Source organism: Physeter macrocephalus, chromosome 6 (assembly GCF_002837175.3).
Source record: "Physeter macrocephalus isolate SW-GA chromosome 6, ASM283717v5, whole genome shotgun sequence".
NCBI lineage: Eukaryota > Metazoa > Chordata > Mammalia > Artiodactyla > Physeteridae > Physeter > Physeter macrocephalus.
Window position 1 is genome coordinate 13,654,826 of NC_041219.1, and position 18,608 is coordinate 13,673,433.

Genomic DNA, 18,608 nt, shown 5'->3' on the forward strand with positions numbered 1-18,608 from the left:
AAAAAGAAATACCACTACTCACCAATCAGACTTTTAAAAAAAATGACCATATTAAATGCTGGTAGGGATGCAGAAAAACCGGATCATGCATACATTGCTGGTGGGAATGTAAAATAGTACAGCCACTCTGGGAAACAATTTGGCAGTTTATTTTTTTTAAAAAACACTAAATATGCAGCTACTATACAACCTAGCAATTGTACTTCTGGGCACCTATCCCAGAAAAATGAAAACTTACGTCCACCAAAGCCTGTGCTGAATGTTTATAGACTCTTTACTTGTAATAGCCAAAAACTGGAAACAATCCAGATGTCCTTCAAGGAGGGATGGTTAACCAAATTGTGGTACTTTCGTACCACGAAATCAAGACATGAAACGACCTGAGTGAATCCCCAGGGAATTATGCTGAGTTGAAAAATACAATCCAAAAAGTTTACATAATGTGTGATTCCATTTACATAACATTTTTAAATGACAAAATTATACAAATGGAAAATCTTTTAGTGGTTGCCAAGGGTTAAGTAGGGGTTGAAGGTGGAAGGGAAGTGACTGTGGCTGTAATGGGGCAGCAAGAGGATTCTACGGTGATGGACAGTTTTGGTACCTTGACTGTGTCATTGTCAATTTTCTGGTTGAGATACTATACTAGAGCTTTGCAGAAATGTTTACATTGGGGAAAACTGGGTAAAGGGTACAGAGTATCTCTCAGCAGTATTTCATACAACTATAAGGGAATCTATAATTATCTCAACATAAATTTTTAAGTAAATATTCACGTTTATTAGCTCACATTTTCTGTGGGTTAGGGGTCCAGGAATAGCTAGCTCAGTCCTCTGCAGGAGGACGAAGTGTCAGGCAGGACTGGGTTCTCATCTAAAAGCTTGACTTGGCATGAATGTGCTTCAAACTCAGGTAGTTATGGGCAGCATCTGCTTTTTGTGAATTGTTAGACTAAGGGCTTCAAGTTTTGCTGGCTGTCAGTCAGAGGCCACCTTCAGTACCTTGCCAGGTGGGTTTCCCCAACATGGCCATTTGCTTCATCAAAACTAGCAAAGGAGAGAGACTTTTAACTGGACCGATGTCATAGTCTTATGTAGTAATATAATCATGGGAGTGACATCACATCACATTTTCCATGTTCTATTGGGTAGTCCCATCACACTCAAGGGGAGGGGTTGCACAAGGTCATGAGTACCAGGAGGCAGGAATGATTGGGGCTTTCTGAGTCTCTCCTGAACATATGCTGATACACATTCCTTTCAAAAATCATTGGTTTTGGTTTAATTGGGAGTATGTTTACTGCATTCTTAAATACTTGGCAGCTGTATAACATGATTTAAAATATTATCAGCTATGTTCTACATTTATAATAGAAATAGAACTGAAAGAGGCTAGAACATTTTTACCATAGGAAGTAAGATGTATTCAAACAGGCTAGGAAATATTACGTCTTATTTACATTAGATTTTTTAGACTATATGTTAAATCTTTTGGACATCTAGAAAACTAGTTTTATTGCTGTGCTTGTAACTTAGTAACCTGAAGAGTGAATGTAATATCCCAAAAGACATCATTATTATTTATGCTTTGGATGGAACTTTTATTGTCTTTTCAGGAAACTTCTTAGTTGCCTTGAAAAGCTTAGAAATCTTTTCAAAATAGAAAAAAATATTCCACATGACATCTTTTGTAGAGTGAATCCATTCAAGTTCCCAGTGACCCAGTAATTATACTCAAAGTACAAATCATTAATTAATACTCTTTAGATTTTTTTGTAAAAATTTGCATTGTTGACCTCTTTTTATATACTAGAATATTTATTAGAAATATTAAAATATTTCCTTTTTAGAAAATTATGATATGACACTTTCATTCTTCTTGTACTTCTTTTGTGCCCCAGGGTTTCTTAAATATTCCTTATGGTACTTTTGAAAATAATTTTCAGATATTTCTTAATGCCAAAATAATGTAGATCATCTGGAAGTAATAATGTTGACAAAACCATCATCACCATTATCATCACATGAATAATATCTGGGTAGCTCTAATCTCTGTAACAAAAAAATATGTGAGATCAGAAATGAACAACTCCCTCTACTTTCCTGCTCCTCGAAAAAGAAGAAAAAAAAATGTTCTCCTCCCTGTAGCATATTTGGAAAGAAAGAGATTTGTCTTATATCTCTGATGAGTCATTCCCCATATGGTCCTTGCTTCCCTGGTCTAACCATGCACACTGAAGCTCAGGCTGCTTTGCTCTGAGCCAACACTCGCCCCTTTTGCATCATCCCTCATGGAACCACTAAACCAAGACTGCTGATGGGAACCGTCTTGTACTAAAATTTGGGAGATAATAGGGGCATTTGTCACACATTAGTGAACAAAGAATGACTTATAATTGTGATAGTCAGGGTTCTTAAAAGATTTTTCGCTTTCTCTGAGTTGGAGAATGTGTCTTTGACCAATATTCTTATCTGACCTCTGCCTTTGTCTGACTTATCTGTCTCCTGTTCCAGCTGCCTGGAGGAAACTCCCAGATGTGTTTCTTTATTCTTCAGAGCATTCTACTATCCTCTTAGTTCACATCTGAAGGCCTTGGCTTTCATAATTCTGAAAGCGCCTATCTAGATGTTTTACTGAGTAAGAATAGTTCTCTGTTTAAAAATAATTCTGGTATCTTCCCAAGGCATCTAACTGAAATTCTTGGCAGGTTTAAAAAGAACAACTTTCCATCCAGCTTCGTAATAATAACCACTACCATTCACTGAGACATAAAATACTCATAATTATCATTTATCGAGCTCTTCCAACATGCTATGGACCTTGACCATCCTATGTGTTTTACACTTTACATATTTTGAGTCATTTAATTCTCAAAATAACTCCATTATTATTCCATTTTACAATATAGTGATTGTGAGAAGAGGCTGCATGTATTAACAGCATGTGTATTCTAACAATACTACCAGATAAAAACTTTAATATCCCAAGGTTTCAAGAATAGGGAGCTCCCATATATGGAGTTTTGATAATTTTCCAACTAATTGAGAGAGTCAGGTGTTTCTGGCTACAAAATCTCCCAAATTAATCACAAATTAGTATACAAATCTGGATTCCTTTGAAGAAAGCTGTACACTTTTGTGATTATTATCTGTTGTGATAGCTAGAATAATGCCCCTACCCGCCCCCCCACCCCCCCCCACTCCCACCCCCCACCCAGATATCTACCTCTTAATTCCAGCAGGAACCTATGAATAAGTTAGATTACATGACAAAGGGAAATTAAGATCATAGATGGAGTTAAGGTTGCTAATCAACTGATCTTAAAATAAGAAGATTATCCTTGATTATTCAGTGGGCCCAATGTCATTACGAGGGTCTTTTAAATGTGGAAGAAGGAGAGAGAAGAGTCAGTGTCAGAGTGATTTCATGTAAGCAAGACTTGACTGGCCATTACTGGCTTTGAAGATGGGAGGAAAACTTGAGTCAAGGAACACAGGCAGCCTCAAGAAAGTGGAAAAGGTGAGAAAATAGAATCTTTCCTAGAGCGTCCAGAAAGGAGGACCACCCTGCTGACACCTTAATTTAACCCTATGAGATACAGTTTTGGACTTCAGACTTCCATAAATATAAGATAATTCATTTGTATTGCTTTAAGCAACTAAATCTGTAATTTATTACAGCAGCAATAGGAAACTAATTCATCTGTTTTGACTTTTTATTATCTCTTAGTCCACGTTCCCAGCTTGAAAATTATTATGTTTGATTGATGTGTCCATTGGCACATGATATGACACTATCTCTGTTTGACAGTTTTCCTTCCCCTTGACACTTACAAGTAGCAGAACTTGTATTTTTGTTTCTTCTTGATCCTAACAAACTTCAATGTCCATTTTATTTGTCATTAAAAAAACCAACTCATTCTTCTTTGGAATTTAGGCTTCCATACTTTATTTTAGCCAAGGGAAAAGAAGGTATGGCAACAAAAGATTCTTTAGATGGATGAAAACCGGAGGAGGTGAAACATAAAAATTGAGTGAGAGTTTTTTTAGGTAGAAGTTGTCTAAGTAAAGGAGAGGGAGTTGGGGTATAGTTAAGGCAGCCAAATGCAATAACATGGTCCAAAAAACAAGCACATGGTCCAATAAACAAGAGTGGAAGATTACTGGAACAGACACTGTAAATGAGGAAGGGGTGAGAGATGAGATTGGAAAGGATCGTAAGCTAGATTATAAAGGGGTTTGAATATCCTTCTAGGAAATTTGGATTTTATCTTGGAGGCTGTGGGGGATCTGGGAGAATATTTAACCAAAAAGGAAGTTGATCATGGTTGAGTTTGGAAAGTAAAGGGTGGAGACAAGGTAGTGAATGGAATTATGATGCAAGACAAGCCTAGAGGCAGGGAAAGGAGTCAAGAGGATTTGGGGTACACTAGGGAAAGGGTAACAGTAGTTACATAGTGGTGGCCCTGGGGATTGAAAGAAGTAGAGAGATTGGAAAGATATCAAGAAGACAGAAACAGTAGTACCTGTTGACTAAATGTGGACTGTGAGAATGCAAAAGAAATTATGTTGGTGCCGTAGACAACAAGATGTATGATAAGTATGTTCACCAATCTAGTGAATATAACAGATTTCTAGAGATAAAGGTGTCGTGTCCGGTTTTGGTTGAATTTGAGTTTCTCTGAATCATTGTGTTAGAAATGTGAATCACTGTCACTTTTTCCTGAATTTTTACTCTGTGTTCCTCTTGTGTCCTGCTGAGTTTTCAGGACCTAGTTCTTGCAAGCTGTTAAATGATCAAAGTCTTCCTTTGTCATGTGTTGTCCTAGCCTCTGCCAAGTAATCTGTGACCATGTGCGGACCTCTTTCATTATTTCAAGTCCACTTTTGTGACTCGTTAACAAATTAATTAGACAAAATAATTAAACATTGGAACATCATAAAGACATAGTGGGGAACCACTTGGAGACTTGATATTTAATAAAGAAGTAGTGGTACAAAATGAAAGTTTAAGAAATAACAAAATGATACAGCTGAAGCAAATATGATAGACAGTGACATCACAAAGCCTGTGAGAGGTCAATATGACATTTGGGACAATTGCTGAAAAAATTTTATTGACTGCTTCAATATTGTGCTTCAGCCATAACAAAAATCTGTGAACGATTTAATAATGTCAGATCAATGACAATAGAACCTGTTAATCTACTGTTCTGTTTATTGAGCCGAATGGGGCAATTATTTGCACCTCATAAAGTAAAAATAAATTGTAATTGGACTTGTTCTAGTATTAAAGGCTTCTTGTTAATATTTATTGAGGATTACCTACTAACATCTAGTTCTGTGCTGAATGTGGTGGAAAAATTAAGAAAAATATAATATGGGATCCTTGTGCCCAGTGAGCTGATATATCTCTTAGGAGAGACTAGATTAACAAGTACAAGAAACCATTAAAATTATTTAAAAAATTTTTAAAAATCAATTATCTATGTTGTATATATGAAGAATTCAATAAATGCTAGCTAAATTCACCTCTAGTATTTTTTTTATTATTATGACAGTTCCAGAGAGCAAAATATTATTTACTCTATGGAAATGGTATAACTCCTTGAAAAAATATTTCCTATTTATTGCTTGGAAGATTGTAAAGAGTAAAGATTACGTGTTGTTTAGCTAACCAACCAAATTATCAAAAAGGTACATCTACTAATTGCTGATTGTGCCATTTCCAGCATGTAACTTTTGTGTAATTCAGGAATATCCTGTATAAATGAGAGGGACGTGATGCTAATTGAGGTTTGGGACCTTTGAAAATCTCCCTTTATAAACAACCCCAGAACCTGACTTCCTACAAGGAACAGTCTAGGAGAACCTGTCTAACATGTTAGTCCGTGCTCTGTAGAGCAAATCGTTTTCATGCCTTAAAAAAGATTGATTTTTGATGTAAAGGCACACTTAATCAGACCTTTGAAAGTTTGAAAAGTGTCTGTGAAGGTTTGCTTCTCAGTGGATTGGAAATCTATTAGTATATAGCCAAGAGGTCACTGAATAGCAGAAATAAGATTTTTCAGGGGTTCTGATGCAAAATCTGATGAGACATACCAAAGTACTGTGTTTTTAAAATACATAGCACTGAAGCTCTTGTAACAAAAATAAGACTAACAAAATACACGCTCATGAGTGTATTGCTGTGGTCATACTTCCTCCATGTTGTAGTAAAAGTTAACCAACCTTGCAGACATTTGAAAAAAATCTGGGAACTTATAAAAAAATATTACCATCTAGAAAATATTTTAGTGGCATTGGGCATAATATTTAATGATTCTGGCTTCTTCCAAACCCATTATGAAGCAAAGTATGTGCTTTATTGTCTGTCATTTAGTTAAGTTGTATTTCTGTACATTCATAAGCCGTGTTCATAATGATGTTTTACCATCCCACAAGACACAGTAATGCCTTTCGTATCTTCTTTCATTTGGTTTGATGCTGCTAATTTCTAAAGTGCTGTCCCTATTTTTTAGTTTAATTCCATTTCCATCAGTTTTCCACTCTGCCATCACAGTAAACTCTTTAAAACGCAAAGCAAATCATGTTTCCTACTGCTTCAAATCCTGCAACCATCACTGTTACCACGAGGATAAAATCCAACACAAGAAGCCATGAAATGACTAGGGCAAATTACTTGGACAAGCAATCAGTGTATGTATACCAGCTGCCATGCTGGCCACCACATTTGTCCCCCCAACACAGGAGGAGTGGTGCAACCATCAAAGTGAGACAGCAATTGGGAGATGACAGTTTCTAAGGTACATTTTTTTTTATGCCAGGAGTCCAAGTTAAGCAAATTCACTCCATAAATAAAATGTTGCCCAATGTCTCATATAATTAGAATATATTTATTTATAATTTGTACTCAAATTCATGAAGAGTTAAGTTTGCTTATAATAATATATTTTACAAAGAACTGTTAAAATGGAGATAAAAAGAAAGATGAGAAATCATGTATAATATAAGACAGAGGATATTACTTCAGTTACCTTTTTGTTAATATACACCAATTCCTCCATGTTTCTCTAATCCTGGATATTGAGTGCTACAAATAGATATGTCTTCCTTCTCATTTTCCCTAATTTTATTCTCTAGAACTGGCATCCCTTTGTACTTAGTTATTCCTGTTTACTTGTAAATCCCTCTGTGCTAACTCCTTCCTTTCAAAACTTGGGGTCCACATTCTTCCATGAATGTGTGTCATTACTCTCCACAGATACTACCTCTTTTGAGTTTCTTTCTTCTCAAAGTCACTAAACCTCACAATATCAGTTAAAAAGTTCAGTATTCTCAAGTGAGAACCTAGGATTTTTTTTCTTTAATAAAATTCATGCACTCTACTTACAGCACTTTCTTTGCTATTTTGAAGTTACCTACCTACTTCCCAGAGAAGGTTTCAATTCTTCTTTCTGCACTGATTTCAACATTTGTTTCATAGTCCTTTATTCTATCCTGTATTTTGACTTTGTATCTGAGACTTCTAATTATCTCCCAATTATGCAGACTCCCAATATGCAGTCTTTACTTCTTCTTTTTAATAAAGAACCTGATTAGATTTACCAGAACACAGTCAGCCAACCAGAGACTATATATCTCAGCTTTCCTTGCATCTGGTCAGTGAGCTATGAGCATAAGAGCTGCCCCACTTCCAGATCAGCTGCTTGCCTAAAGCTTCCCCTTTGCTTCTTGCAAACTGGTTCATGATCCTGATGGAGAGAGAACTTGGACTATTTGGAAAAGGAAAACACCCTAGGGGATGGTAGAGGAACAAAATAGAGAGAACCTGAATTTCTGGATTACTTTGGGGAGTTAAGCTCCTACCAATACCTGACTGTAACTTCAGGGAGCAGTATACTTAGTGAGTGTATCTGGGGGTCTGTTGTTAAAGCAGCTTAGCCTGTACCCAACATAACTGACAAAGCATCTTAATGATAGTTCTAAAACCTCTGAGAATATGTTCCTTCTATCCAAAGACTACCATTTCTTTTTCCATCTCAGCCACCCATATATTTTAGTAATCTCTGTACTCCAAGAAGTGAAATATCAAAATCCCCTCTCTGGTTGTGATCTATGCACCTTAATTGTTATATACTTTAACTCTCTTCTTAGCACCATGATTCTAGACTGACTTGCCTCTTTATCTACCTGGATGCCAATTGAGGAGGAATATCAAGAAATAGAGTAGTCAAGGGAGAAGAAGTAAGCATCTGTTTGAAAAAAGAGGGAGGAGGTATTTACCAATATCACATGCTGCTGAAAAGTCAGGTAAAATGAAATGTGCCCATCAGAGGAAGGTTGTAGATGGATGTAGAAAGTTCAGGGATGTGGTGAGTTTAGTAGTTGGATTACTTGGAGGAATAAGTAGATAGAGATGATGTCATTAATTCTAGAGATCTGTAAATGAAGGGGAAGAGCAAGTGAACAACAATAAATCTTACTCTGTATCACATTTCAATCACCGATTCCCTGACTTTCCTTACTCTTTAGCTCCATTTTTGTTTCCCCTGCTTTTCCCTAACACTTATTTTTACCCGGTCAGTGACCTTGTCTCCCACCTGATTCAGAAGACTGGAATGGTCTGATGGATCAGATTTCACTGCTCTCAATTATTTCCTTCTCCTTCACTTAGAAATGTTCTCCATTTATGTGTCAACTGAAAAAAATGTCCAACCTAAGAGTTGAGAGCTATGTTTTATTTGGCGAACATTCTTAGGACTTCAAGCCTTAGAGGCAACATCACAAGTAACCAGAGAAAACTGCTCCGAGGAGGTGAGGGGAGAGCTAGGAAATACAGGAGTTTTGCCACAAAGGGCAGGTAGTTGGAAGGGCAAAAGATTATTGTTAATTAAAGAAAACCAAGTAAGTTAAGGAATTTAGTGCTTTTCTATGTATAGGAAGATGCAAGAGCCTGGACTCACTGAAATCATTCCTTTGATATGCACACTCAGCTATCTGGGGCCAGCATCCTGTGTTTTCACGTCCTGAGTTTTCTCAAGCTGCACCCTTGAGGTGGCTGCAGTCTGATGACTGCTAGATGGCAGGTATTCTTTGTTTCCTTCCCGAGTTTCCCCAGGGCTCACCATTAAGTGACTGCAATTGCTGATGACTGGGACATCTTTTGTTTACTGATATGGCAGGAGATATTTCATTTCTCATATGTATAATCTCACTCTTCATTTCCTTTTGCTTTGAAGAAGCCACCCTCCCTTGTTCATGCTACAGTCCACAACTGTAAGCATGATTTGTTTTCAACCACTTCCTTAGACTTTGACCTCTCTGCATCCCCAGGCTATCCTTCTCTATTGACCTCCTTCTCTTTGCCTGTAGTAAAAAATTCATGTCTCTTCATCCTAAATAAAATTCTTACCTCCACCTTGATTGCTTTCAAGCTGCTTTCCTCTCCTTTCTTTAGTTACCAAACTTGTTGCAAGAAGAGCTTTGACTTGTTGCTTTCTTTTCTCTCACTATTCCAGAGTGCCATGTGACCTGGCATCTTTTCTAATGTTCTCTCTCAGAAATCACAGTGATCTAATCATCAAACAGTATCATCTGTCATTATCTGCCTTAGCCATTCTGTACGCTTCTTTTTTTTTTTTTTGCCTTTTTTGTCCAAATTTTTAAAAATTTAAACTTAATTTCTTTGTCAATAGAAATAATATCTACTTACTGTAAAAAATTTTGTAATATGCATAAAGTCATTAAAGTGACTCATAACATCAAAAATAACCACTGGTAAGGTTATTATAAATGGTTTTGGTTTTCTTTGTAATCTCTCATCTGATCTATTTTTAAAAAATGTTTCCATAGTTCTAAAAATTTTTACCGTGTGTTTTTAAGGTAAAAATATATAAACTCAATTCTACCAAGTACATTGTTAAAACATGTTATTCATTTTTATTTAGTATAAGAAATAATGATGTATATTAATTCTGCCAGTGGTATGGTATATCTGTCAGTTACCCTTGAATTAATACAGATATTTTATACATTGTTGTCATTTAATATGAGCATAATATTCATCCCTATTGCCTTCATTTATATTATGGCTTTCATTTATAAAATGTGACTTTATACATTTGATGAATCTTAAATCATACATTGTCTATTATTAATACTGTCACTCCTGATGTTTTAAAATTCTGTTTGTTTACATAGATTTGCCCATAGTTTTAATTCTATTTGCATACCATTTTGTATCATTTCCTTTCATCCACTTATTCATTAATTCCCTCAAATAATATTTATTTTTGTGTCAATGTTGTGTTTTGTACTAATGATATAATGGTGTATAAGACAGGCCCAGTGCTTGCCTTCAGAGGGCTTATAGTCTAGTGGGTGATACAAATACGTAAACAGATGATTATAATACAATTGATAAGCATAGTAATGGGGAAATTCTATGTGCTTTGAAAACATGCAATGTGTCTCTGAACTAGAATTGAAAGAGGAGGAAAAGGTTTCCAGAATGGGGACAATAGGAAGAACTCAGAGCAATAGGTAGGGAAGAATAGAACAGTAAACACCATACAATACATGATTACCCTCTCAACTGTGTAAAGAAAGTTGGGCTTTATACTAAGGACAAAGGGAAACAAACCATGAATCAAAGCCTTTCTTCAAAGGAATGAAAAGATGAAAGTGGCATTTCAGAGAAGATCATTCTGGTTGCATTGTGGAGAAGACTTGGAGAAATGCAAGATGGGATGCTGGGAAAACTGTAGGAGGCTATTCAAGTAATCTAGAAGGGAAGTAATTATGCCCTAAGCTAAGTGGTGGCTCTGGGAATGGAGAGAATTGAAACATTTGAGATATATGTAGGAGGAAGAATTTTATCTAAATGAAGATTTTGTTAGTGGTTGAATATATGAGTCTGGAGCTTAGGAAAGAAACCTAAGCAGGAGACCAGGATTTGAGCATCATAAGCATGTGTGGTGGATATTCATTGGAGCCTTGTGGCTGGATGGATAAGCACATCCAAGGAAAGTGTGTAGAACAGAGACTCTAAGACAAAATCCCAAGGAGGGGCAACATATAAGGATTTAAGGCAGTGGAACTCAAAACAGAGAGAGGAGTGGAGGTGGTAAAGCGAGCTGAGGATTCCTAGGGCTAAGAGAATGCCCATGGAAAGAGTGGAGAATGTATGGTTTAAAACAAAGAGTATGGGACTTCCCTGGTGGTGCAGTGGTTAAGAATCTGCCTGCTAATGCAGGGGACACGGGTTTGAGCCCTGGTCCGGGAAGATCCCACATGCTGTGGAGCAACTAAGCCCATGCACCACAACTACTGAACCTGCGCTCTAGAACCTGTGCTCTGCAACAAGAGAAGCCACTTCAATGAGAAGCCCACGTACCACAACGAAGAGTAGCCCCTGCTCACCGCAACTAGAGAAAGCCCGCGTGCGGCAATGAGGACCCAGCACAGCCAAAAAAAAAAAGAACAGCACATTATTCCTTTGTTTTGGTTTCTTTCCAATCATATTTATTTTTGAGATCTCAAGTAACATTTATTATTCTTAAAAATAATAACAAGGAGTAAAATTTTTAGGCTATCCAAAGGAGGTAGGTGGCTTTTTAAGAGGTGAGCAATAGAGCGACCTTGGCCAGAGGACTTTGGAGTAGGGAGTGCAGGACAGAATCACCAATAGGAGATGAAGAAATGTTTGAAGGCAGAGTTCGGCTGTAAAGAGAGGAGAGTGGTATTGAGCTAATTGAAAGGGGAAGCAGGATCGAATCGGTAAGATTCCTTCTTAAAATGGGAAACTAGAGAATGTATAACTAGTGAAAAGGAGGATTCAGAAGAGGGAAATAAAGTATAATCTAGAAAACAAGTCACTTCGAAAGAAAAAAAGGGATGTCAGATCACATGTAAACATTGTCTTTAGATAAAAGTTCTAACACCTCTTCCCTTGAAACTGGAGGGAAGGAAGAATGATTAAGTTATGCGTGGGTTTTTGAATTTGGTGAAGCTTAGAATTAAATTTCACTCTTCTGTTTTATCTTAGAATTCTACCTTTTTATAGAGAAATTTAAATAATTTTCATTGTTTTAAACCTATGATGTTTTATTAATTTTATTTAGGTATGCATGTGTGTATATATGTATATGTTTATATACACATATAAATATGTGTCTGTATGAACATATGTATGTATGAATGCACATATGATTGTGTGTGAATGTGTTTGGTATGAATGTATATATTTTGTTTGCATATGTGCATGTGTGTAGGTTCCAGGGAGCATAATTTGGAGGTTAAGCGTGAACTCTGACCAGGACCATGTGCTTCTAATCCTGGCCTCACCATATACTAGTTGCGTGACCTTGGGCAAGTTACCTCACTTCCTCATACTTTACTTTTCCATCTGTTGTGATGAAAATAACAATAGTGTATATTTCATGTGGTAATTTTAAGGGTTAAATGAGATAAGCCACACACAAAGAAAGCAGAGCATATAATAAAATACTCTCTATGTTATAGTTATTATTTAAGTTTTTACCCTTTCTCTAGTTTACATTTTGATGCTTCCTTTTATTTACTTTTGCTTCCTTTTATATATTTTTGTTTTGTGAAGACTGTTGTTTTTTATATTATGTACATATTTTGAAATTAGTATCTTATTTCTAATCCAAATTTTAAAAATAATTCGTCCTATCTATCTGTCCGTCTGTCTATCTACCTACGTACCTACCTATCTTATTTTCCATGTTGAATGAAGACTCTTTAGTACTTTGGAATATAGGAATTTAAAGCTTCTGTTATCTTCAAACTTAGCCTGGTTTTAGGTGATATATTCCTTTAAAACAATGTTAAAAATCTCTTTAAATAAAAACTGTGCATGCCTAATATTTTTGCAGACACATTTGCCACATTTTAAATGATTTCTATATAAATATTTTCTGTATGTTTAACTCTTTTCAGTGCCTATCACCCGACTTTCCTCCCACAGTTTGCCATTGCACTTGTTTGTTACATTCGTCAATCATTTATGAATCTTTTCAGAGAAACTTTTACAAAATTCTGGTCTACTTTATGACACTTTATGCAGGTATCACCTTCACATTTGAAGAGCAGCTAGGCAGAATGTAGAAATCATTAGTCTTAATCTTTCCCTTCAACCTCTAGGGATATTGTTCCCTCATGCTTTGGCATTTGTTGTTTGAAAGGAGTGTTGGGATATCATATTTATTTCTTTTACTGTGTTTGAAACATTCTTTATGCTTAGAATTTGCCAATGTCATCAGGCTAGTTTGTTGTGGTTGTTGTGTTGCTTTTGTTATTAATTTGCTTGGACCATTACTAGTCTCTCAATCTCAAAACACAGATTTTTAAAAACTGGATAATTTTCTAGAATTTCTCTTTGATTATTGTTTACAGTCTACTTAGTCTGCTTTCTTTTTGGAAATCTCTCTTATGTAAGCTGCATTTGCATTTTGTCTTGACATTTTTCTCATTTTCTCTCTCAGTGTACCCTCTCTGCCCTTTTCCTCTGGGTTCCTCAGTTTATTCTAAGTCCTGCTCTGTAAGTCACTAATTAAATTTTCTGTGATGTCAGGCCTGCTAATTATTGATTCAGACTCAAGTGTTTGTTTTTTAATTCAGTAAGTGTGCTGTTTATCAACAGTTTTTCCTCATCTTTGTCATCTGTTTCTATTTCATAGGGGCAATGTTTCACTGATTTGTTTGTCTTCTATTTTTTTAAGGATAATGTGAATGTACAGAGTCAGACACTGTTCTTGTATTGAAACGCTTTCTTATATGCTGCTTACTTTTTTTTGTTAAGTATCTTTAAAAAAAAGTACATTTCATATAGTTTTTCAATTATTGTAAACTATAATATTACAATTATATATTGCTCTGGGTTTTGTCACAAATTGTCACAATTCTCCATCCACATCCTTCATAGAGCATCCCCTCAAGTTGCCAGTGCTTCAATCTTCCTCCTGAAAATCTTAACAGAGTGTCTCGCTTTTCACATTAAATTAACATGTCCAAACTAGACTAAGAATCATCATCTTCTTCTGAAGTCCCATTACAATTATATTATAATTCTGCCAGTCATCCAGGATTAATCAGAGTATCTTTCACTCTTCTTTTTACCCTTTTTAAAAGGCAGAGTTCCCAGTTCCACAGTGTTTCATGTGGTGTTTCCTTTACATGTATGCCGTTCCTTCTCATGTTATACATTTACTCCATGAACAGCTCCTTGGTCTTGTCCTACTTCAAAACGACCTGAGTAATATTATCAGGTTGTTCTTCTTAACACTCAACTCCAGTAATGTGTTTCTTCAGAAGCTTTCAGATACTGAAATAAGCAGTGAGACAGACCACCCTACAGAACAAACAGGAATTGGCCACAAGCCAGGTTTGCAACTCTTAAGCTGGTCAAAAGATTATCCAGAGTACACAAGGTTCACTAAGTGGAGATTGAGAGAGAGTGGAGAGGAAAGCTATAATGTGAACCTTGGTTCCACCTACCATAGGGAAAGTTAGGGATGCTTTTCCTTCACCTAAAGTACAGAAAACGGGGAGGAGTCTTAAGACCACTCCAATATTTTAATAGGCATCTTCTGCAATTTGGGGGGCACATACAGAGTGGGCAGATAGTTGACTCCTACTTTCAAAATTTTAAAAGTGGGAAAAAAATGACTGGATAACTATTCTAATAGCTAGAGCAAAGAAGCTGTTTTTGTTGTGGCAAAGAATGATGAATGCTTGAGTCACAGGTTGGTCAGGAATTCAAGGAAGTCCATGAGAATCATCTTAGATCTTGTGTAAAGGGCTGCCTGCAGGAACAAACAGGTGTCAGTTTCTGGAATCTGGATGATGTGGTGGGTGGTGGAGAGAGTAATTGGGTCCTCAGAATAGAGATTCTTTTGTATGGATTTAGGGAACCACAGTTGAAAGATTGTTAGTGATTGAGCAAATTCCTGAAAGCCAGTGAAAATGCTAATGAAGGTAAGGGTCTGCTCTAGACAGCTGACCAGCCCAGTGAGTGCGGCTCAGGACAGTAAGATCTGTCTTCTCTTTTCTGTACTGCCCTTCCTGGGTTTAACTCTACTGTGATCAGAAACGAATATTTTCCAACTGGGAAAAGGAAGAGAGGAGCTCGACCATCCTCCTTCCCTTACTGTCAACTCCCTCTTCCTCTGTGCCTCACCTCCCCACAGTGGATCTTTTGGATGGGAAGAAAGGATACATGTCAGTATTAAATCAAGTTGGACTTCATACTTTACTTATCAAACTAAGATAGTAACTTTCATTTGAAGTGACCATTTTCTTCGAATGACCAAAAGAATCATAAGATTGAGTTTTCATTTGGTAGAAAAGAAACAACTAAATACATTCCAAAAACAATGGGAGACTAAAATAAAATTGTTTTATGATCACATCTTGTGAGTCACACTTGTCCAGTGTACCAGTTACATAAAGAAATTTTAAGAAGTTATCTGTGTTTGAGAACTGTTCTCCACATGCTGAAAGAATAATAATCTGAATTGGAAGAGATGAGTCAGGAAGACCATCCCTTCCTAAGTCTTCTTTATCATCTTTATCTTCTTCTTTATCAAGGTACCACCTCAGACATTAAGTCACTACTGATTTCCTTCCACTGCCTTTACCATCCAATCAAAGCTGATCACTCATTAATTCATTCAGTAGATATTTATTAGGTACCTACAATGTTTCAGCTATTGATCTGATGCTTGGAATGCATCAAGGAATGAAACAGATAAAAATCCCTATCCACATGGGGTTTACATTCTAGTTGGTAGAAATGGACAATAAACTGCACACATGATACCTAGTGACTTTCACAGTACACCAGAAGATAATAAATACAATAGAATAAAGAAAACATTAGAGTAGGGCAAAGGAATTTGAGAAAGATGGCTTGGAGACAGTATCTCAACTTTGAATAAGGGAGTCATTAGACCTCTTTTGAAGATGAGATTTGAGCCAAGTCTTGAGGGAGGTGGGAGTATTAGCCATGTGGGTATTTGGAGGAAAGAGACTTCCAAAGCTTTAGTGTGGGATTGTATTTGGTGATTTGTGAAACAGCAAGCAGTCCTATGTGGTTTATTGGAGAGGAAGAAAACTTTCCTCTACTCTTCTAGGTTCTTTGGGCCAGTCTAAGAATTAAATTGACATGAGACAGATTAACAAGAGAAACTCAAATTTAATTTTGTACATATGGGGACCCCACATACATGAGAGATTAGAGACAGGAAGGTAAAATGTGGTATATATGCCATCCTGAGCTAAGGAATAGATTAGGGGTCTGGGGCTTCCAAGGGCAGGAGGGTCATTCACAAGAAGATAAGAAAAGCAGATGTTTGGTAATTAGATGTTTGCCCTGACGTATAGATGGGGCCACTTACATAAAATTTATCTGAGGTAATTACTCTTTACTGGGAAAATTCCTCAATTTAAATTTTTCTCTGTAGTTAAGGGAGGAGCAGTGGTTTCTCTTGGACCCATAGGGTCTCAGTTGCCTTTATCTCAAAATAATCCTCATGCAAAAGTGACACATTTTGGGAAGGCTTGCTCTGAACCCCTACAGGCTGAACGGGTTGAACTAGGGGGAAATAGTATTGGGTTGGCCAAAAAGTCCGTTCGGGTTTTTGTAATATCTTACGAAAAACCCGAACGGACTTCTTGGCCAACCCAATGGTAGGAGATGAGGTCAAATATATAATAGCAGCCAAAATGTGTAGAGCCTGGAAGTTCATTGCAAGGACTTTGACATTTATACTGAGTGAGGAAAGAAAAAGCTAAGCAGAGGAGTGACATACTCTGACTCATATTCTACAAGAATTTTTCCTTTCATCTTCTGTAGCCATTTTTTTACTAGTCATACCACATTTACCATAGTTGACTTTTTGCAGTGTGGTTATTTGTGTATGTTTCCTCTTTTAAATTACAAATTCACAAATGAAAGAGTCTAGAGCTTACTCAACTTTGTATCATGTATAGTGAATAGCCAGTACTTTGCATATAAATAATACTTAACCTGCACTTGTTAGAATATGGCCTTATGTTCCTTTAGGTGAGTGATACTGATGTTGTTTGGCATTCAGAGAATTGTTTCATCAACTAGAGTATCTGATTATCCTGGGCTCATTATTCTCTTATGCCAAATAGCATAAAATTGCATTTTCTATATATTTGACTCTAGTATGGAAATTTGGTCATTCTACTCTATCCTATTATTCTCTGTAATAGCAGACGGTTCTTTCAGGTCTCAAATCAGAACTGGATCTGATTTTTTTTTTTTTTCTTTTTAAATTTGTTGTCTTCCTTCTTAATTTTCTGGTTTCCCTATAGGGCCTGAGCTTCCTGAATATCTTGTTCATGGTTGAATCCTTAGTGTCTGGTTCACTGTTTGACACATAGTTAAGTAATCCTAGACATTGTTGAATGAATACATAAAAGAATGAAAATAGTGTCACATTATGCTAACATTCTTTACAACTATAAAGGATCATTCAATTGAATGTGAATCATCCAAGTTTATTTCCATATGTCTCATGGCTATAGGCAGACTTCTAGAGTAAATCATGACATTTACATTACTTTGAAAGAAATTTAAAAAGAATGAATGAAAGAAGAAAGAAGTAAGGAAGAGGAAGGAAGCAAGGGAAGAGAAAAAGAAGGAAAGAAGGGAAGGAAGGAGGAAGGAAAGAGAGATGGAAGGGAGAGAAAGAGGGACAGAGGGAGGGAGGTGAAGGGAAGCAGAATTTACCACCTCAAAATATGCCTCTTTGGCATAAGGATGATTTTAAGCTGGGTATTTTTTAAAAACAGCAGACTTGAGAGAAGCTCTGAGAAGCAAGTAGAAGTTACCCTTTTATAAGAGACATTTACATTTGTAAGGGAAATCTCCCTTTGCAAGGGTGTCTCCCTCTCAGTTCCAGGGAGAGAAGGGCAACTAAATCTCTAGGAACTCTTATGATGGAGAAGGCATGGATTTCAATCTACGTAACAATCATACCATTGTTTACTGTGCTTTGCCTGATAACCTCCCATTAACAGACCTTCTCCCACCTCCAACCCCCCCGCCCCCCAACATCTTTCTTTTGTCATTAGCTGAAGATGGTATTTAAGGTGGTGGCTTTGGGCCATTTCAGGAGTTAGTCAGCTTTCCTTGGTCTCTCCCTTATAAACAGGAGGTATACATGTAATTGAATTTCTGTTCCTTTTTCTCCTGTTAATATGTCTTTTTATCTCGAGGGGGCTCAGCTAAAACCTAGATGGGAAGAGGGAAAATTATTTTTCCTTCTCCATGCGAAGGAAGGAAAGAAGAAGGAAGGCAAATTCCTCATTGCTGCAGAGGCTACTTCTCTCTCCATATCCTTGTAAGTTTCTCACCTTGTCCTTTGCATACAACGTGTTCCATATTGCTTTGCATCTCACCATTTGTAATGTTTAAGCAGTGGAGGGTACATTATGAAATAATACTTCTGACTTGCTTGACATTGAGGGATCAAAAAAAAAAATCCATTCCTCAGCGAGATTTTTATTCTGTAATAAAGACTAAAAAACTGCGGCTGCTTGTCAAGGAAC